General features: G+C 43.8%; 1 protein-coding gene and 1 pseudogene across 1 annotated transcript in view; both read left to right on the top strand.

The window, feature by feature from the left end:
- LOC135508358 (trafficking protein particle complex subunit 12-like) overlaps positions 1–1,730 on the top strand; it is a 37,355-nt pseudogene extending 35,625 nt beyond the window's left edge.
- Positions 1,731–12,105: 10,375 nt separating this feature from the next.
- LOC135508357 (filamin-A-interacting protein 1-like) overlaps positions 12,106–23,316 on the top strand; it is a 31,634-nt gene continuing 20,423 nt past the window's right edge. The window contains exon 1 of the mRNA XM_064928482.1: positions 12,106–12,299. The gene's annotated coding sequence lies outside the window, so the exon portion shown is untranslated. The remainder of the gene's footprint in view (positions 12,300–23,316) is intronic.

The raw sequence follows: 23,316 nt of genomic DNA, 5'->3' as shown, positions 1-23,316 counted from the left end.
CCGTGCAATTAACTAATTTCTGCATTCGCCCCTCTCTATGCAGACATACAGTGGGGCAAAAAAGTATTTAGTCAGCCACCAATTGTGGATTTGCAAATTATGGTGGAAAATAAGTATTTGGTCAATAACAAAAGTTTATTTCAATACTTTGTTATATACCCTTTGTTGGCAATGACAGAGGTCAAACGTTTTCTGTAAGTCTTCACAAGGTTTTCACACACTGTTGCTGGTATTTTGGCCCATTCCTCCATGCAGATCTCCTCTAGAGCAGTGATGTTTTGGGGCTGTTGCTGGGCAACACGGACTTTCAACTCCCTCCAAAGATTTTCTATGGGGTTGAGATCTGGAGACTGGCTAGGCCACTCCAGGACCTTGTAATGCTTCTTACGAAGCCATTCCTTCGTTGCCTGGGCGGTGTGTTTGGGATCATTGTCATGCTGAAAGACCCAGCCACGTTTCATCTTCAATGCCCTTGCGGATGGAAGGAGGTTTTCACTCAAAATCTCACGATTCATGGCCCTATTCATTCTTTCCTTTAAACGGATCAGTCGTCCTGGTCCCTTTGCAGAAAAACAGCCCCAAAGCATGATGTTTCCACCCCCATGCTTCACAGTAGGTATGGTGTTCTTTGGATGCAACTCAGCATTCTTTGTCCTCCAAACACAACGAGTTGAGTTTTTACCAAAAAGTTATATTTTGGTTTCATCTGACCATATGACATTCTCCCAATCTTCTTCTGGATCATCCAAATGCTCTCTAGAAAACTTCAGACGGGCCTGGACATGTACTGGCTTAAGTAGGGGGACACGTCTGGCACTGCAGGATTTGAGTCCCTGGCGGCGTAGTGTGTTACTGATGGTAGGCTTTGTTACTTTGGTCCCAGCTCTTTGCAGGTCATTCACTAGGTCCCCCTGTGTGGTTCTGGGATTTTTGCTCACCGTTCTTGTGATCATTTTGGCCCCACGGGGTGAGATCTTGCGTGGAGCCCCAGATCGAAGGAGATTATCAGTGGTCTTGTATGTCTTCCATTTCCTAATAATTGCTCCCACAGTTGATTTCTTCAAACCAAGCTGCTTACCTATTGCAGATTCAGTCTTCCCAGCCTGGTGCAGGTCTACAATTTTGTTTCTGGTGTCCTTTGACAGCTCTTTGGTCTTGGCCATAGTGGAGTTTGGAGTGTGACTGTTTGAGGTTGTGGACAGGTGTCTTTTATACTGATAACAAGTTCAAACAGGTGCCATTAATACAGGTGACGAGTGGAGGACAGAGGAGCCTCTTAAAGAAGAAGTTACAGGTCTGTGAGAGCCAGAAATCTTGCTTGTTTGTAGGTGACCAAATACTTATTTTCCACCATAATTTGCAAATAAATTCATTAAAAATCCTACAGTGTGATTTTCTGGATTATTTTTTTTCATTTTGTCTGTCATAGTTGAAGTGTACCTATGATGAAAATTACAGGCCTCTCATCTTTTTAAGTGGGAGAACTTGCACAATTGGTGGCTGACTAAATACTTTTTTACCCCACTGTACTATGCCTTTCTCCCTCTTTCAGTAGAGTAATACCACTTCTGCCCCTTTCTCTCCCTGCAGGTCGTTAACTTCCCTCTCTCCTATTGGTGAATAACAACGTGGTGGTGTGCCTGTTGTACCTGGGCCGTCTGAAGGAGTCCCTGAGCCAGCTGGAGGGCCTGGTGCAGCCGGACTCTGTCCTGTACCTCCTCTTCAACCTGACCACCATGTACGAGCTGGAGTCGTCCCGTTCCACCCAGAAGAAACAGGCCCTGCTGGAGTCGTCCCGTTCCACCCAGAAGAAACAGGCCCTGCTGGAGTCGTCCCGTTCCACCCAGAAGAAACAGGCCCTGCTGGAGTCGTCCCGTTCCACCCAGAAGAAACAGGCCCTGCTGGAGTCGTCCCGCTCCACCCAGAAGAAACAGGCCTTGCTGGAGTCGTCCCGCTCCACCCAGATGAAACAGGCCCTGCTGGAGTCGTCCCGCTCCACCCAGATGAAACAGGCCCTGCTGGAGTCGTCCCACTCCACCCAGATGAAACAGGCCCGGCTGGAGTCGTCCCACTCCACCCAGATGAAACAGGCCCTGCTGATGAAACAGGCCCTGCGTCCCGCTCCACCCAGATGAAACAGGCCCTGCTGGAGTCGTCCCACTCCACCCAGAAGAAACAGGCCCTGCTGGAGTCGTCCCGCTCCACCCAGAAGAAACAGGCCCTGCTGGAGTCGTCCCGCTCCACCCAGAAAAAACAGGCCCTGCTGGAGTCGTCCCGCTCCACCCAGAAGAAACAGGCCCTGCTGGAGTCAGTGGCCTGCCGAGAGGGAGGCTGCTTCAACACACAGTGCCTCAAACTGGTGTAGAGGGAACCGGGGAGGTATGGGACCCCTGTAGGTCACTATTAAGATTGGAACAAAACAATTGCCAGCACAGGGGCCCATCAGGAGGATAGTCCTAGTCTTGAGTTTCATAAGACTCCACTAAACAACATAGCCATTACCCTGCCTGAACTCCAGAGCAGGAACACAAACTGTCCCTTCAATGCAGGCAAATCCACTTGCCACATTATAGTAGTAGATGCAAATTAAATGATTGTGTGACTCTGATAGGATATGTACAGTGCCTTGCGAAAGTATTCGGCCCCCTTGAACTTTGCGACCTTTTGATACTGTTGTGAAGAAGTTTAAAGCCGGATTTGGATACAAAAAGACAAAAAGATTTCCCAAGCTTTAAACATCCCAAGGAGCACTGTGCAAGCGATAATATTGAAATGGAAGGAGTATCAGACCACTGCAAATCTACCAAGACCTGGCCGTCCCTCTAAACTTTCAGCTCATACAAGGAGAAGACTGATCAGAGATGCAGCCAAGAGGCCCATGATCACTCTGGATGAACTGCAGAGATATACAGCTGAGGTGGGAGACTCTGTCCATAGGACAACAATCAGTCGTGTATTGCACAAATCTGGCCTTTATGGAAGAGTGGCAAGAAGAAAGCCATTTCTTAAAGATATCCATAAAACGTGTCGTTTAAAGTTTGCCACAAGCCACCTGGGAGACACACCAAACATGTGGAAGAAGGTGCTCTGGTCAGATGAAACCAAAATTGAACTTTTTGGCAACAATGCATAACGTTATGTTTGGCGTAAAAGCAACACAGCTCATCACCCTGAACACACCATACCCACTGTCAAACATGGTGGTGGCAGCATCATGGTTTGGGCCTGCTTTTCTTCAGCAGGGACAGGGAAGATGGTTAAAATTGATGGGAAGATGGATGGAGCCAAATACAGGACCATTCTGGAAGAAAAGCTGATGGAGTCTGCAAAAGACCTGAGACTGGGATGGAGATTTGTCTTCCAACAAGACAATGATCCAAAACATAAAGCAAATTCTACAATGGAATGGTTCAAAAATAAACATATCCAGGTGTTAGAATGGCCAAGTCAAAGTCCAGACCTGAATCCAATCGAGAATCTGTGGAATGAACTGAAAACTGCTGTTCACAAATGCTCTCCATCCAACCTCACTGAGCTCGAGCTGTTTTGCAAGGAGGAATGGGAAAAAAATGTCAGTCTCTCGATGTGTAAAACTGATAGAGACATACCCCAAGCGACTTACAGCTGTAATCGCAGCAAAAGGTGGCGCTACAAAGTATTAACTTAAGGGGGCTGAATAATTTTGCACGCCCAATTTTTCAGTTTTTGATTTGTTAAAAAAGTTTGAAATATCCAATAAATGTTGTTCCACTTCATGATTGTGTCCCACTTGTTGTTGATTCTTCACAAAAAATACAGTTTTATATCTTTATGTTTGAAGCCTGAAATGTGGCAAAAGGTCGCAAAGTTCAAGGGGGCCGAATACTTTCGCAAGGCACTGTATGTGAATATATACAGAAGTGGGGGCTGCTGAGGGGAGGACGGCTCATAATAATGTCTGGAATGGAGTCAATGGAAAGGCATCATCCACATGGAAACCACGTCGTTGATGTGTTTGATACCATTCCATTGAACTCATTCCAGACATTATTATGAGCCGTCCTCCCCTCAGCAGCCTCCATTGACATACTGTCAGGTTTTTAGACGAGGGAGACGTTTCACATTCCTGTCTGATTAAGACCAGAGTACATCATCAACCTGAAATCATGTTACTTCCCCCCAGATCTGTGACTTCGTCCCGTAAAATCAACCACGGCTCTTCTGTACCTTTTCAATTGAGTGTGACTTGGCTCAGGATACACCCCTCTCCACAAAACAAAAGTAAATTAGATATGTAATCATTTAAAACTGTACATATTATAAGTAGGGAAAATGTACAACTTGTAAAAATGATTCTTGTATAAAATTATTTAATGTATTTAATTGAATTATTCTAATGATCTCTGTATCACTGTTTGTTTACATGTTTAAATGACTATTGTTTATCCAAATAAACTGACCATCGTGCAAAAATAAAATAAGTGCATCATGGGGAGAAATGACAACAAATTGCAGGAATCTGGAAATACAATTGAAATGTGGTACATAGACACTGTTGGTGAAAAGTGACAGATGAGATGTTCATTAATAGACAATCAACTGAATGATTGAAAATAGAATTGCAATTGTATTTTCACGAGTACAAACTACTTATTCTTACATCAAGTTCTATACATCTTACAATTGAGGTAGGCCTTTAATCAATCAACACTTGTGAGTCCTCTACTACTGACGTCAGTAGTGATTTGATTCCTAAATACAAGAGCTTTTTGGTATTTCTGCTTAATAGAGTTAGTCTTGATTCTCACTCATGTATAGTAAACAAACATATAAACACAACATTTAAAGTGTTGGTCCCATGTTTCATGAGCTGAAATAAAAGATAATTTTGTAAATATATATTATTTTCTGGAAACCGTTACATCTCACTGTTATTTAATTATTAGAGATATACAAATGTATATTGCGCCCACCATGTGTCATGTCTGCAATGGTCCTGTGAGGTGAAATGTGTATATTTTGGGATGTGAGCACTGTGTTTGACCTGATGAAGATCCGTTTCAGATCGAAATGTCAACAAAGCACTGAATTGGGAGTTTTAACAGTGTGCGGGTCTTCTTGTTCTACACTAGTATTCTTTATTAGCCCAGTATTTTCTGAAGTAAAAGATCCCAGAAATGCTCCATACACACAAAAAGCTTATTTCTCTCACATTTTGTGCACCAATTTGTTTTACATTCCTGTTAGTGAGCATTTCTCCTTTGCCAAGTTTATCCATATCAAGAAGATAATTAAACAGCATGATCATTACACAGGTGGCCTTTGTGCTGGGGACAATAAAAGGCCACTCTAAAATGTGCAGTTTTGTCACACAACACAATGCCACAGATGTCTCAAGTTTTAAGGGAGTGTGCAATTGGCATGCTGACTGCAGGAATGTCCACCAGAGCTGTTTCCAGATAATTTCATGTTTATTTCTCTACCATAAGCTGCCTCCAACGCTGTTTTAGAGAATTTGGCAGTACGTCTAACCAGCCTCACAACCGCAGACCACGTGTAACCACGCCAGCCCAGGATCTCCATATCTGGCTTCTTCACCTGCGTGATCGTCTGAGACCAGCCACCAGGACAGCTGATGAAATGGAGTATTTCTGTCTGTTATTATGCCCTTTTGTGGGGATAAAACTCATTCTGATTAGCTTGGCCTGGCTCCCCAGTAGGTGGGCCGGGCTCCCAAGTGGGTGGGCCTATGGTTGTGCCCCTGTCCAGTCATGTAAAATCCTTAGATTAGGGCCTAATGAATTTATTTAAATTGACTGATTTCCTTAAATGAACTGTGCCCATTTTTTTCTAGGACAGCAAATAAGATAATAGATTCATGCAGTGCTTTCAATATAATGGAGATCTTTTCACCTCTACCCTTGTCTGAGGTGGAATGTGAATCCACAACCTTCTGGCTACTTTGCCATGTAGGCTAATGCTTCCAAAATGAAGAACAGATTATGAAACTGCGTATCTGAAGGCTCTGGTCTGTCTAGGCGTGAGGGGAAGAGGTAGGTATGTAATCTGCTATCCACTTTGTTTCATTATATTGGGTATAGGGGAGGGTCACTTGTTGTTTTTTCAAGCGTTCAGGGAGGGTCAGGTAAAACTATATTTTACTGAAGGAAGGGCCATCCATTTTCAGTTCAGAGAGGTCCGATTTCCTCCAGGTATCCCTCATTATAAATAACGTACAAAACATTAATTGTAATGTGAGCCGACTAAAATGTGTTTTTTTTTCACTCTATGCTATACCTTGTCCTCATAGTTGGGTAGTTTATCCTCGTGGATAATGATGATGTCGGAGTATCCCGTACCTCCAGCATGGGGTCTCATAAATATCAGCATCTAACTGAAGACAAGGAGAGTACTGAATCAACCAGTCACTAGTCTCGCGAGGTCAGATCATCCTTCCAAACGTGAGCTGAGTCTGGGCAACTCAGACACTACTGTTTCATGCAATCTAATTCAGGTAGCTACAGGCACATTTATTTGTATATGATAGTGAATAACAAAATAGCTCGTTAAACGTTGACACATTTTTCTTGATAGCTGAAGCTTGTCTAGCAAACAGCTAAAGTTGTTATCAAGTTGCTCTTCCTATAGCCCAGGTCTATAGCTTATATTATAAACTGGGCGGTTCGAGCGCTGAATTCTGATTGGCTGAAAGCCATAGTATATCAGACTGTATACCACGGGTATGACAAAACGTTTTGTTTTACTACTCTAATTATGTTGGTAACCAGTTTATAATAGCAATAATGCACCTCGGGGGTTTGTGATATGTGGCCAATATACCACGTCTAAGGGCTGTGTCCAGGCACTCTGCGTTGCATCGTAATAAGAATAGCCCTTAGCCGTAGTATATTGGCCATATACCACACCTCCTCGAGCCTTGCTTAAGAATGTACTATGGATCATTTGAATGACTGGCTGTTATCAGGTTGTTCCTTACTCGCTAGCTTGCTATTAGCTACAGATTCCTGAGGGGCAGAGGATTGCGAGGGGACAATCGTGGGAGAGGAGCTGGGAGGGCCAACCAGCGCCCAATGCCCAAAGTAGACAGTACAAGGGTGTGAATAGGTGTGCAGTTACCTACTGCTTACTTACTATAATAATTCATTTTGTCTACCTTCCAGTAGAAAATGCCAAGCTTTTCTAACTCCTCCAATGACACACGTTTGTTTGTGTTTAGTTTACACGTCATCCTCTGATCTTTGTCAGAATCGTCCATGAACCAAGCCTCAATCAACGCCATGGCACTGAATAAATGTTCAACAAAAGAGAGATGTCTCGCTAGTAACATAAGAAAACGCATGTGATAAAAACACAAACGATGACATCACGTTGATATGGTAATAAGGAAACCTTCAAAATAAAAGGCGGCATTTTAACACTTTGCACTGTCAATAAAGCATTAAAAATGTGTTTTCAGTAGGCTAGAGCAGTGATTAGAAGCCTCCTCCCTAAGTTAGTTTTATTCACTGCCCTAGCACACTCCACCAATCCAGATGTCCTAGCCATGTCTGAATCCTGGCTTAGGAAGACCACCAAAAACCTTGACATTTCCATTCCGACTCTCTTCTCTGTATACATCAATGCTGCTGGTGATTCTCTAATCCACCTCTACAAAGATGACACCATTCTGTATACTTCTGTCCCTTGTTTGGACACTGTGTTAACTAACCTCCAGATGAGCTTCAATGCCATACAACTCCCCTTCCGTGGCTTCCAACTGCTCTTAAACGCAAATAAAACTAAATGCATGCTATTCAACCGATCATTGCCCACACCTGCCCGCCCATCCAGCATCACTACTCTGGATGGCTCTGACTTAGAATACGTGGATAACTACAAATACCTAGGTGTCTGGCTAGACTGTAAACTCTCCTTCCAGACTCACATTAAGCATCTCCAATCAAAAATTAAATCTAGAATCGGCTTCCTATTTCGCAACAAAGCTTCCTTCACTCATGCTGCCAAACATACCCTCGTAAAACTGACCATCCTACCGATCCTTGACTTTGGCGATGTCATCTATAAAATAGCCTCCAACACTCTACTCAGCAAACTGGATGTAGTCTATCACAGTGCCATCCGTTTTGTCACCAAAGCCCCATATACTACCCACCACTGCGACCTGTACGCTCTCGTTGGCTGGCCCTCGCTTCATACTCGTCGCCAAGCCCACTGGCTACAGGTTATCTACAAGTCTCTGCTAGGTAAAGCCCCACCCTATCTCAGCTCACTGCTCATAGCAGCACCCACTCGTAGCACACGCTCCAGCAGGTATATCTCATTGGTCACCCCCAAAGCCAATTCCTCCTTTGGTCGTCTTTCCTTCCAGTTCTGTGCTGCCACTGACTGGAACGAACTGCAAAAATCACTGAAGCTGGAGATTCCCATCTCCCTCACTAGCTTTAAGAACCTGCTGTCAGAGCAGCTCACAGATCACTGCACCTGTTCATAGCCCATCTGTATACAGCCCATCTATCTACCTCATCCCCATACTGTATTTATTTATTTAGCTCCTTTTGCACCACAGTATCTCTACTTGCACATCCATCTTCTGCACATCTACCATTCCAGTGTTTAATTGCCATATTGTAATTACTTCGCCACCTTATTTGACCTTATTTGCACTCACCTTATTTGCACTCACTGTTTGCACTCACTGTATATATACTTTTTTTTTATTCTACTGTATTGTTGACTGTATGTTTTGTTCTTTCCATGTGTAACTCTGTGTTGTTGTATGTGTCGAACTGCTATGCTTTATCTTGGCCAGGTCGCAGTTGCAAATGAGAACTTGTTCTCAACTAGTTTACCTGGTTAAATAAAGGTGAAATAAAAAATAAATAAATAAAAATTTGAGGAGGGACAATCTGAGGGGTACTTGAACCAGCAACCCTTGACATTGTTGGCAAAGATCCCTACTTTCAACTCACTTCATCAAGACATGGAAAAAAAGGTGGGACTGGGAACACTCGTATTGTCCATCCCACTGAATATCCTAATTTAAATAAATCCGTAGGCAACCATAATAGGTTGAATTCACTGAACTGTGTTGGACGAACCCAATTCATGGGTTTGATGATGTTTTGTTGTGGAGTTTAGTTGTAATAACTAATTTGTTAGCAATCAGTGTCTTAGAAAAAACATGACTTACTGTAATGGGTAACTGGTAAAATACACACTGCACTGTAGCCTAGTGTTGCGTGCCAGCCAGCTATGGGTGCATGCCTGTTTGTAGCTTCATTGTACTATCCACAACCCACCGCAAGGTGGCAGTCAAGTAGGTGGTGAGACAGACACCATTGCTGTGTTAATTGTTTGTCATTGAGATGCTAAAACTTGAGTCAGGATCATATGATCCAGTGTTTTCTCATATCAGTGACAACTGACTGGGTATTTAGCTGTAGCATAAATCACATTGATTGAAAAATACTCTTCGTATAGATGCTTCTTGAAGATCCAACACAGGAAAAATGGACTACTGGAATATGACAAACCCAACTAACAGAATCGTGTCTACCTGTGTCACCAAATTGTTGTTCTGGAGCAGACATAGACCCTCGCTGTCAGGTTCATTGCGTGCGCTTAAGGGTCTTGACACTTTCAGCTGGCCCAACCCCGCGGCCCACATCCCAGAGGAACCAGAGAGAGGGCTGAGGTGATGTCTGGGCAAAAAAACAGGAAGTGACTTGGTGTTGCTAAGGGTGACAGGCAGCAGTGTTTTGGTCATGGTATTGTTGGATGGGCCCTTATAAATGTCTTCTGTTGCTATGCTAAAGGTTGGAGCTTCCTAGGAGAGAGAGCTAGAGTGGGGTTGACTTACAGTAGATGTGGTTCATTCAATAATAAAATAATATATGCCATTTAGCAGATGCTTTTATCCAAAGTGACTTACAGTCAAGTGTGCATATATTCTATATAAGGGTGGTCCCAGGAACCAAACCCACAACCCTGGCAGTACAAGCACCATGTTCTACCAACTGGGCTACAAAGGACCAGTAAGCTTCATTCAGTCAGTTAAAGGTGACTTAAACCACAAATAGTGCAAATGCTGTAGTATCTGTGTTCTGTGTGCTTGTCCTGAAGGACACCAACTATAAGACTGAAAAGCTTTTTGGTCAAAAAGAAAACCATAATTGCATCATTATGTAAACTCTATTGGTGGGATATTTTGATCTGTTGTCTTGTATTCTCTCAGTGGGATTTTTATTCACACTGATTATCTGAGACATGTTAGTGTGAGAAATGAGGACTACTTCACACATAACTGTGAATCATATTAACCACAGTGCTGATTCTGTGAAATAAGACCAAATGTTTTGTCATTTAGCAGACGCTCTTATCTAAAGCGACTTAAAGGAGCCATTAGGGTTAAGTTCCTTGCTCAATGGCACATCGGCATATTTTTTACCTGGTCGGCTGGGGGATTCAAACCAGCAACTTTTCAGTTACTGGCCCAATGCTCTTAACCGCCAGGCGTACTGCCACCTGACCACCATCCCAGGTTATACATACAGACTTAAAGAATAACAAACTTTCCTTCTACTGGACATGACCACATGACCTCATCTGGGTGTGGAAATGATGACATTCAATCAAAAATATACTTGTGATGACCTCAGCTTGGATAGATCTTCATCCACGATATCACAGGTTCTTATGGGATGACATGATGTACAGAAAACAACTGCTTTGTGTTTCACAACGATGATCCGATTTGGAGTGGCACAGGACAACACAGAGGCATTGTGCAGAGACTACAGAGTGTATTAACCCTTGAATTATCTGTCTTTTCAGGTATCAAGAGTTGCAGTTAAGTTATTGTCAAAAATAGCATTGGCCAAGACCAGGTAAGAGCACCATGTTGCCACGTGAGTGTATCTCAACAAGATAATCACCATTCTGTTTGTTTCTGTGTGTGGTGTGTTTGTTCTTTCATTGGGCAAAACATTACGTCAGCACACCACACCCACGCAAGTGACATACATGTACATGTGAACAGAAGTGTTTGAGGCGACTCAGGAAAAAGCAGAGGAGTGGATGACTATTCCTGTGAAATAAGAGTTTCTGTTCTGTTTTTGTTTGTTTTGGTTGCTTCTGTTTTTGTTTGTACTTAGTGATTTGATGACATAGAGAAATGGATATTCCTCATTGTTGTGTCCTTATTTGTCTCTTTGTCTTTCACCCATGGCAGTCCCTTTCACATGTCCCAACAGCAGTAGAACACCCACTATGACCTCACAGCAACTCCAACCATACCCATCGACACTGTAAACAATATACTATACTACACATTTAGCTCAGCAAGCTCATTTAGTTTGCTTTTATGTGAGTGGGCCCTGTGGTAAGCTGTCTAACTGCCAAAGTCCTGAAGAGCCTGGCAGCCCCAGCCCGAGCCCGAGCTAGCTCAGAAAATGGTAGTGACTTGGACTGCCAATGGGTTGGGGTGGGTTGGGGGGGCTGGCTGTGTTGGACGTTCCCAGCATGGGAGAGAGAGAAGTGGAATAGCTCAGCTGTCAGGAGTGGAGAGGGGAGCGAAGGACCCAGCCAGGCAGTCAGCCTCCAAACCAAACGGCTTCAGCTGCTAACAGCTCTTAGTGTCGGCAGCATAGTAGTTAAATATAGACCCATGCTTTAGCCTCCGTCTCCACACTGAAAGACTGGGGACAAAGGAGGAGTAAATGAAAAGACCTGGACGTGTGACAAAGGACATCACACTGCTGCACCTCTCTCTCCCCGCTGAGCAACGGCTCCTTTCAAACACAGACGGAGTGGGAACAGAACTGTGCCTCCATGATTGCCTGTCTCCCTTCTCCGCCAAGGCTTTCTCTCCTTTATTTGGTCTTTCTCACCCTCACTCCCTTGCATTCTCTTTCTGTCACAAACACTCTCCCACTGAGAGAGAGAGAGAGAGAGAGAGAGAGAGAGAGAGAGAGAGAGAGAGTAAAAGTGAGAGTGTACATGAGAGAGGGAAGTAGGGAGAGTGGATAAGAGAGTAGAGAGAGAGCGAGAGAGAGAGAGGACTAGATCCAGCTCTCGTTGCTGTAGCATTTCCTTCTTGACCTGGAATCCTAGAGGAGAAGTGAGAGAGCAGAGCTTGTCCATGGTGATGGCATTCATTCTGTAGCAGGGCAGCTGAACAGGAGTAGCATTAAGAAGAGGTCTTCAGAGGACATTCACATACAGAAGGGCAGACTGAGTCACTCCTGTAGGATTACCTTAAGCACCACTCCAAACCTAACCCTGGGGACCAGAAAGAGCAGGTAAGAAAGTACAGCTTACTGTCTTCTACACAGTGTGCCTCAGTGAAAGCATTCATCTCTCATCTCTACTCAGTGTGGGAAGTTAAACCATGTCCCCATGTCGTGGCAGGAGATAAACCTATCAGCTGAAATGCTCTAGTATCATGAGTTTGAAATGCTGAGAGAGCTATTACTGTTGCTGGATTTTGTCAGTGCTGTTCTGCACAGATATACTGTAGGTTACAGAATACTGCGTGAAGGAACACTATTTTAATAGACTCTGTCTGCCTGCTTTGTGCAATATGAATGGGTTAAAATCCATGCTGTCCACATACATTAAAACACATTGAGTTGATGACATGTTTTAAGAGAGTTAAGGTCTTTTGACTGTTCTCAGGAGGTAGAATGGTCATTAGGAGTTAGACACTGGCACTGAGACAGCACACATGGTAAAGAGAAAGTCATGAATCTACCATATAAATAACTACTTATTCCTCTGTCATTGTTATATAAAAGCAGTGTGAGAACCACTTCTAGTGTTATACTAGCAAGAAAAGCCTTGTGAGGACTTAGAGCTGACAGCGTAATCCAGACAAATAACATTCTTCTGAGATATTTAGGCTGGGAGATAAGGAATAACTAATCCAGATTCCTCCGTTAACATTGGGAATGGATCGTCTCCTCGAACCTTGTCCGGGGGGGGGGGGGGTTCAACTTGTTGTGAAACAGCATAATTTCTACGTGGTTATTCATTCCTTTTAATTATGTCAAATTAATTTATTTATCACCAGGACATCAATCATAGAACATGCATGTATATTTGGTTCTCATAAGAACTAATCCATTTGTCAAGACATACATCACACAGTCTAGCTGAGCCAAATGAAATGTGCAAAATATCTCTCTTTTATAGGAATTGCAAGAAAAGGGTTCCAAAAGGGTTCTTCCGTATAGAATAACCCTTTTTGGTTCCAGGCAGAATCCTTTGAGTTCCATGTAGCACCTTCTGTGGAAAGGGTTCCACATGGAACCCCCTAAAAGTTCTACTTGGAACCAAACGGGTTATACCTGGAACCAAGAAGGGTTAATCTAAGGGTTCTCCTAAGGAGACAGTCGAAGAACCCTTTTAGGTTCTAAATAGCACCTTTTTTTCTTCGAGTGTTCAGGCATACTTTAAGTTAACCGTCATCCATCTCCTCAGCACCGATCTGTCTCTGTATTGCTCCTAATGCAGACCAGCTCTGGAAGAGAGAGGAGAGCTAACTGTTCACACTCCAGCTGATGTGGTCCCCTAACACTTAATAATATCATGGTAGATACAGGGAGGAGGGGAGAGAGAGAGAGATCTGTCATTAATATTTCTGGCACTTTGTCCAGGTCAGGGATAAGGAGATCCTTTCCTAATGTTAGTTTGAGTGGTTTACTTTACACTTGAGTGTTTTGTTTCCAGGGGTTACCGAAGTTCATTCACAGTTCATTCTTTTTACAATGTTTGAAGAGTTATCAAGTCAGACTTAACCTATTCAGACAGACCAAGCTATGTCATTGGCTCATTCAAGTGGCACAGGTGCAGAGAGAGTATTCGCTTACTCCAACTGTGTCCCTCTCGACTGAGATGCCCGTCGCCTCAAATCACCTTTGTCATAACATTATTATGATCTTGCATCACTTACTTCTGATCAGTGAGATGATAAGGACATGGCTAAGTTATGAGTTAATGTAGCTCTTTCAGCAGTGGTAGATTGGGAAAGAGATACCACTCCACTGTGGTGTTTATCGACCAGGCTTTTCCATTGACAACATACTGTAGCACAATCGTCAGTGGACAGCCAGTTCTAAATTGTATTTTTTATAGCCTGCATAGTGATTCTGGTAGGATGTAGGCTACATCATGCACTTGGCTTGGAAATGTCTACAACATTGGATAGAAGTATCCATTGCTTTAGTTATAGAGAGGGAGCAAGCGTATATGGTAAGGGTGATTGTATCTGCCTGGCATGTGTCCACTGTACAGTGCACTGCCATCAGCACTCTCTGGAATGATCTGGTAACAGAGGTCTTCTTCACGTGGTCAGCTCATCGCTTTTGGGAGTGGGCCAGACTGTAGCCTGCAGTGTGTTGTGGGAGTGGGGGAGGTTGGAGGTTGGAGGAGTGACCCTGGCTCTGTCCCTTGTTGAGGCCAGACAGAGGGAGCTGGTCTGGGGCTGGTCACTATACTCCCAGTGGTCACTGTGGTGCAACCTTCAGACCTGCTGGTGAGATTCGGCAACAGCTGTCCCTGGCACGTGTCACCCCCATTACTATGACACTAAGCCATGAATGTAGAGAATCTGTTCCAGACCTTTAGGTTTTACATAGAATAATGCCTGTTATATTTCCATGTTATGAAGTGTAAAGGAAAACCACAGTGATTCATCAGCATACATCGAATGACCATGCAGCTGGTGGGCTTTGCTCTCTTATTAAGTTCATAGTAAACCATCTTGACATTCTCCAAATATTGTGACGAGAGAAGTCCTCTCCTTCAATGTGATATCTTAAAGGAATCTTTTGAATCCTAATCCTTCTGTATGTCACAGATGTGTCTATATGAATTGTCAGTAGCTTGGGATAGTGATGCTATTCATTGCAAATGGTTCTGGCCCCATTCTTTCTGACCTTCGCCCAATCTTCTCAAAAAAGCAGTCATTCTGAGAACTTCTTGCTGAACTTTTGAAAGGTTCAGGTAGGGAGACTTTGCATTCCCTAAAGTGAGTCTTATTGTAGTAATAAGTGATCTCAAAACAACCAGGCTGCGCCTCGCTTCCTCTCTTCCTCCCAGTCAGTGGGGGAGTGACATCATGATAGACTGCTAGAGACTTCCATTTTTTCACGTCATTTATTTGGACGGTTTTGAACATATTTGCTGACTGATCCATGATTCAGAAAGCTGCCTTATCGCCCTGGGATCTCTGTATCTGTACTGGCTGACTGTTGGAGCTCTTTTTATCAAATATTTATTTTATCTTTATTTAACTAGGCAACTCTTGAGTTGGACAGACGACTCAAGTTAGGCTAAATGTGTATAACTTTTTTTCAGCAGTGTGAAAGGGTCATGTAATGTCATGTGCATCACACATGGACAGATCAGAGCAGACCATTGACATTTTATGGAATTATGGCCTAGTAAGGGGCGCAACTTTGGTTTAAGAAGTGGGGGGGACATAATATGTATATACACACCAAACAGCCTACCCGACCACTCGGAGGCGTCCGCATGGTCCTACAGCACACTGATACCTCATTTTGTATCACATTCCAATGATAAAACTGGAGGGGACAAAAATGCCATTTCAGAATGTGGGTGTGTTCACATGTATGTGAGTGTGCTTCACCTATGTGTAATTTACAGCCTCTATATGGTCTTTATGCAACATTCTGAACATGCCTTGTGCCCCACCCCCTTAGAATCTCCTTTTAAACATGATATCCAATCATGTCATGTTACTCAAGGAATTTGGTGCTTGATTGATTGGTGTCCATTTACAGATTCTGTAAGCCTTTTCCATGCTGCTCCCTCAATAGATCAAGTGAATTGGGTTGCTACCCAGCACAGTAGAGTTGTGAATATCATATATGTTGGCTCTTGGAGACATACAAGCTTTGTTCAGAGCAAAAGGAGATAAATGTACACAAGTACGATCTTCATTTTATCACCGTGATTCAGGAGAACTTGCATTGCAGGAAATGCAAAACGTGTAGTGTATGAGGTTTAAAAGGGCTTCTGTAATTTCCACTTTGAAATCTCAGACTTGACTTTCCCTTACGAAAAATGTATCAACCCCTACAAAAATGTCCATCAATTATAATGCACATTTCCTGTTGCTGCAGGATTATTTTCCTGCTGTAGCAATCTGGCTCAAATTAAGATCCTACATCTGTATGTGAATTGCATTGCCTTTGATAGGCCTACAGTGTACAGTATTAGGGCCGACTAGATGCACCATCTTCATCTACTGAAGGTCCCTGTACAACTTTTGTCATGTACAGATGAAGTCGGAAGTTTACATACACCTTAGCCAAATACATTCAAACTCAGTTTGTCACAATTCCTGACATTTAATCCTAGTAAAAATTCCCTGTCGTAGCTCAGTTAAGATCACCCCTTTATTTTAAGAATGTGAAATGTCAGAATAATAGTAGAGAGTGATTTATTTCAGCTTTTATTTCTTTCATCACATTCCCAGTGGGTCAGAAGTTTACATACACTCAATTAGTATTCGGTAGCATTGTCGTTAAATTGTTAAACATTTCGGTAGCCTTCCACAAGCTTCCCACAATAAGTTGGGTGAATTTTGGCCCATTCCTCCTGATAGAGCTGGTGTAACTGAGTCAGGTTTGTAGGCCTCCTTGCTCGCATACACTTTTTCAGTTCTGCCAACAAATTTCTAGGGGATTGAGGTCAGAGCTTTGTGATGGCCACTCCAATACCTTGACTTTGTTGTCCTTTAGCCATTTTGCCACAACTTTGGAAGTATGCTTGGGGTCATTGTCCATTTGGAAGACCCATTTGCGACCAAGCTTTACATTCCTGACTGATGTCTTGAGATGTTGCTTCAATATATCCACATAATTTTTGTTCCTCGTGAAGCCATCTATTTTGTGAAGTGCACCAGTCACTCCTGCAGCAAAGCACCCCCACAACATGATGCTGTCACCCTCATGCTTCGCGGTTCGGATGGTGTTCTTCGGCTTGCAAGCCTCCCCCTTTTTCCTCCAAACATAACGATGGTCATTATGGCCAAACAGTTATATTTTGTTTCATCAGACCAGAGGACATTTCTCCAAAAACTACGATCTTTGCCCCCATGTGCAGTTGCAAACCATAGTCAGGCTTTTTTATGGCGGTTTTGGAGCAGTGGCTTCTTTCTTGCTGAGCGGCCTTTCAGGTTATGTCGATATAGAACTCCTTTTACTGTGGATATCAATACTTTTGTACCTGTTTCCTCCAGAATCTTCACAAGGTCTGTTGCTGTTGTTCTGGGATTGATTTGCACTTTTCACACCAAAGTGCGTTCATCTCTAGGAGACAGAATGCATCTTCTTCCTGAGCGGTATGACAGCTATGTGGTCCCATGGTGTTTATACTTGCATACTATTGTTTGTACAGATGAACGTGGTACCTTCAAGCGTTTGGAAATTGCTCCCAAGGATGAACCAGACTTGTGGAGGTCTACAACTTATTTTCAGAGGTTTTGGCTGATTTCTTTTTATTTTCCAATGATGTCAAGCAAAGAGGCACTGAGTTTGAAGGTAGGCCTTGAAATACATCCACAGGTACATCTCCAATTGACTCAAATGATGTCAATTAGCCTATCAGAAGCTTCTAAAGCCATGACAAAATTTTCTGGAATTTTCCAAGCTATTTAAAGGCACAGTCCACTTAGTGTATGCATACTTCTGACCCACTGGAATTGTGATACAGTGAGTTATAAGTGCATAAATTTGATGTCCTAGCCGACTTTCCAAAACTATAGTTTATTAACAAGAAATTTGTGGAGTGGTTGAAAAACAAGGTTTTAATGACTCCAACCTAAGTGTATGTAAACTTCCGACTTCAACTGTATGTGTCTTCCTTCTGTCATTCATGACACTGTTGGGACACTGTTGCCCTGGTGTTAAAAATACCTGTTTTTGCTAATGGTGGAAACTCATTGAACCTCATCTGCAATCAGAAGACGGTGTATGTAATGTTGTGATGAAGAGGATACAACGAGTAGAAACCTTGTAGGGAAAGTAATAGTCTGCCCTAGCAGGATGACATGTCAGGTGTAAGAAATGTTGATGCAGAGTATAAATAGAAGTAGACCAGATCACTAGACAAACTGTACCGTGGCCAATATACATATACAGTAACCAACAGAACTGGGACCATGTCGGCAGAGACCATGTCATCCAGTATTTATCCAGTATTTAGAAATTCTAAGTTAAACAGAGTATTATGAAATTCCAAGTGAAATAAGAATATATTGTAAACATAAATTCCATGTGTAATTTAGTGATATAATACCAATCAACAAGAAATGTGTTCAGCTGTCTCAACCGACAAAAGACTTCATCACTCTTCAGTTGAACTAAATTTGCCTCTGAAACACGTCTGTTATGTAATATTTGACCCTGAAAGGTCAGTGTTTGTCTGCAGAGGAATGTGTCTGCAGAAAGCTGAGACATACCAGTCTGTAGCAGTACATGGAAAACAGGGACTTGTAAAAACAGTAATACTAACATTTGAATCAAGACAATTTCTATAACAGTTTTGAGTCAAGGTGGATTGAAACATCCATTTATTGAAATTCTGATATTTTCTGGTAGAGTCATGGTTTCCTTGTTAAGATGGAAGAGCCGTTGGAACCCACAGTATTTGATCAGGTCTGCAGGCGTGGTGCGTTGCCAAACTCCTTCATGCTGAGGCACAGTTCCCAGCCCATATTTAGTCACGTTGGGTTCATTGCGTGGCTACCCACTGGGGTTGGACGTCAGTTCAACGTCTATTTTTGATTTACATTTGTTGTGTTGTCAACTAAGGTTAATTCAATGTGAAATCAACCAAAAATATTACCATGACATTGGATTTAGGTTAAAAGTTGGTTGCAAATCCAATGAGTTGTCCACGTTGATTCAACGTCATTACATTGAAATGACGTGGAAACAACACGTTGATTCAACTAGTTTTTGCCCAGTGAGTATATCAAACTCCCCCAATCAAACAATATGTTTTTCCAAAGAGTTCGGGGGGCCCTGGAATCCCGACAACTGCTGTCACTAGTGTCTCAGAGAGCAGAAGCTATCTATCAACTAAGGCTGACATCACAGGCCAAATCAGGACCATGTAGCCATGCATTCTGGGAGGGACCTCTGGAGGAGCACTGGAAGAGGAGATACAGATCTCACACAAACAACAACAACAACTCTAGATCTGGCTAAATCAGGTCCTCCAACAAAGTTTGTTTATTTTCACAGTATGTCCACACACCTTATGGTTGAATTTGGATTGTATGTCGGTGGTGTAGCTGTAGCCAAATATTGTTGCTTTTCAATGATCATTTGAGCAGTATGTTGTACCCCAACCTAAAGCTGCTGGACTCCCTTTCAGTGAAAGGCATCTGTTTACTTGCTGATCACAGCTAAAGTGATAGGGCTCCTTTTTCTCCAGCATGGACCAGGAGAACGTGTGTTGGGGTCGGAGACCCTATAAATACCCTGAGTGACAGCTGGCCATGACCGCCAGGGTCTAGCCTGGCTATGTGGGGGTAGACATGGGACCCAACCTCACTTTAGTCCCATGCCTTCACAGGCCCCACAGATCATTAGGCCCTGGCCTTCTCATCAGAGGGAACTTGGGAGTTTGATGCAGGCAGTCAGACAGTAACATACTACAGATGACTTGGATTCCATGGATTTGTGGGCATGCTGGTCAGGGGTACCCAGTGAGGGCTCATTGTCCATTAGCCAGCTCCCTCCACATTAGGGAAGAAGGGAATGCAACATGCAGGAATGGTATGTGAGGCTCAGAGACCATGTGGCTTTGGAATCCCCATTTGCCCTCTTAGAATTCACTTCACTCACAACAGTTGCAAACCATTGAGCTGAAACGGAGAGTCATGCTGTAGGAATCTGATTGAAATTTAAATAGAAAACACAAAAATTGGAAGGAGTTAAGGGTATAGAGAAGGTTTTGTTATCATTACGCCTTGGTGAAATTGGAGTAATAGATCATTATCCTGAAATGGTCTATTTGAACAGTGTCCAGTCAGCTATCTATCTAACCTCAGTTCCATGTGAATGTTGAGCTTTCATGGCTTAACTCCCAATCAGCTCATTACCTTTGCATCAAAGTAATGCATGTTCCAGCTGATAGCATTACACAATCCATACAGAACTGTGGGAATAAGAACCAGTTTAATTAAACTGTGCTAGAGGAAAAATAAATGTGTTCTTGGAGTTTGGAATCATAGGTGGAAGCCAAAGGAGCCAGAAGCTGAAGCTAAAGTATTTTTCCAAAGTTAAATGGAGGATGAAGCCCAAATTAACTAGGGAGAAGTGATACTGTGCTGTTGCATAGTTACATATTGGAAGTGTGCATGTACTTCAATAATAAATGCAAGTTTTACATTGAATGTACTTAGGTTCATGTCCTGACCATGAGTTTAAAACAATATCCAGAGTTTTGTTTTGAAGTGTGTGAGAGAAGTAGGTGCTTTCAAAATATGGTTGTGTCTGATTCCTCTCTGGCCTCTTACAACCTCTCTTAACCCACCTTTTAAACCAGACGAAAACCACATAAACGTGTGGTCATTTGAGAGCCAGTGGATTGGTCACTGTGTTATTCTTATCTCAGTGGTTTACAGTAATACTCAGTAAAGCCTATCGATCCAAACACTGTGGTGAACAGTGGTGTAAAGTGCTTAAGTAAAAATACTTTAAAGTACTACTTAAGTAGTTTTTCTGGGATATCTGTAATTTACTATTTACAAAACTCCAGTCTCAACGTCAACAGTGAAGAGGCGACTCTAGGATGCTGGCCTTCTAGGCAGAGTTCCTCTGTCCAGTGTCTGTGTTCTTTAGCCGATCTTAATCTTTTATTTTTATTGGCCAGTCTGAGATAGGGACTTTTCTTTGAAACTCTGCCTAGAAGGCCAGCATCCCAGAGTTGCCTCCTCACTGTTGACGTTGGGACTGGTGTTTTGCGGATACTATTTAATGGAGCTGCCAGTTGAGGACTTGTGAGGCATCTGTTTCTCAAACTAGACACTCTAATGTACTTGTCCTCTTGCTCAGTTGTACACCGGGGCCTGCCACTCCTCTTTCTATTCTGGTTAGAGCCAGTTTGCGCTGTACAGTATTATACGAGATCTTAGGTTTCTTGGAAATTTCTTGCATGGAATAGCCTTCATTTCTCGGAGAAGAATAGACTGACGAGTTTCAGAAGAAAGTCTTTGTTTCTAGCCATTTTGAGCTTGTAATTGAACCCACAAATGCTGATGCTCCAGATACTCAACTAGTCAAAAGAAGGCCAGTTTTATTGCTTCTTTAGCACAACCATTTTCAGCTGTGCTAACATAATTGCAAAAGGGTTTTTTAATGATCAATTAGCCATTTAAAATGAAAAACTTGGATTAGCTAACACAACGTGCCATTGGAATCTAATCCTTTGCTGGAGTCAAGTACAGTACAGTACTGTAGATGTTACATCATCAAGGCATAGAGTGTAACCTTGGTACCCCTTTATCCTTGGCTGCACCTGTCCTGGCAGGGCTGAGGAGTGGCATAGCAGTGGGTACTGGGTAGTCTACTGTGCTAGAGAAAATCACTCCAGTTTGACTCAATGTGATGTTATTATACTGTAATGTACTACAGGGCATGGAAAGCAGTCTGAGTATCCCAATTCACCACTTGAGATGGCTTTTCTTCTCTCTTATTTTGGAAGATCTTTTCTTTCAACCCTTTCTTGCACCTGGACCTTTTTCTAGGAAACATTTGAGATTAGGGTAGATTCGTTTCAGACGCCATTAAGTCATTCTGATCAGTAAGAGCTCTGCAGAGTCAGACCGCTACTAAAGAGGAAGATAAACAAATCCCTGAGGAGTGAGCTGAAACCTCCAGTGAACCGCTGTCAGAACCCTGTATCTCACACATACATACAGTACAGTCTGGCCTGCTTTGCTCCCAGTCTCATAGCTCTCTTAGTGAATCCCTTGTTTTCACCAAGGTTAGAATGAGTTACTGTTCTTTACTGATGTTCACAGTCCCAGTGTTGTGCTGTTCTGGCCTAATTGAGCCTTGAACTGATCTCAGAGCAGAGGGAGGGCTGGAGTCGAGGAGGGGAGAGGGAATGTGTGACATAGTTCTGTGAGCTCACTCAGCTCAAGATGGCTCAGAGGATGAGTCAGGGGTCGTGTGACATCACCTGCAAGGGAATTGTTCGCTATCTGTCTGTCACGATCGTCGTAAGAACATTCGGACCAAAGCGCAGCGTGATATGGGTTCCACATATTTATTGACGTGACACGCACAAAACAATTTAAAAAAAGCAAACGATACGTGAAGCTATGGAGTGCTCACAGGCAACTACACATAAACAAGATCACACAAAAAAACAGTGGGGAAATGGCTGCCAAAATATGATCCCCATTCAGAGACAACGCTAAACAGCTGCCACTGATTGGGAACCATACCAGGCCAACAGAAATAAAACAACCTAGATTACCCACCCTAGTCACACCCCGACCCTCCAAAGGTGTGGACTCTGGCCACAAAACCTGACTCTATAGGAGAGTGTCCGGGTGGGCATCTAGTGTCGGTGGCGGCTCCGGTGCGGGGCGAAGTACCCTCTCTGCTCGCGGATCCGCCAGCATTGGTGGCGGCTCTGGTGCGGGACGAAGAACCAGCTCATCCCGCGGATCCAGCATCGGTGGCGGCTCTCGTGCTGGACCTTGCCCCCACCCAGACCACGGGTCCGGCCATGGAGCCGAGTAGAACGCCATGCCCGGACTGGGCCTCGAAGCAGAAGAAGGCCCCGGCCATGGAGCTGGGTTGAACGCCGCACCTGGACTGGGCACTGGCGCAGAGGAAGGTCCCGGCCTTGGAGCGGGACTGGACGCCTCACCTGGACTGGGCGTCGGCACAGAGGAAGGCCCCGGATTGGAGCGGGACGGACGCCGCACCTGGACTGGACGTCGGCGCAGAGGAAGGCCCCGGCCTTGGAGCGGGACTGGACGCCGTGCCTGGACTGGACGTCGGCGCAGAGGAAGGCCCCGGCCTTGGAGTGGGACTGAACGCCGCACCTGGACTGGACGTCGGCGCAGAGGAAGGCCCCGGCCTTGGAGCGGGACTGGACGTTGTGCCTGGACTGGACGTCGGCGCAGAGGAAGGCTCCTGCCATGGAGCGGGACTGGACACCGTGCCTGGACAGGGCACTGGCGACGTCGGCGCAGAGGAAGGCCCCGGCCTTGGAGCGGACTGGACGCGTTGTGCCTGGACTGGACGTTGTGCCTGGACT

This window comes from Oncorhynchus masou, chromosome 21 (genome assembly GCF_036934945.1).
Source record: "Oncorhynchus masou masou isolate Uvic2021 chromosome 21, UVic_Omas_1.1, whole genome shotgun sequence".
NCBI classification, from domain to species: domain Eukaryota; kingdom Metazoa; phylum Chordata; class Actinopteri; order Salmoniformes; family Salmonidae; genus Oncorhynchus; species Oncorhynchus masou.
The sequence above is the reverse complement of the archived record's forward strand: the minus strand, read 5'-3'. Positions and strand labels throughout refer to the sequence as shown.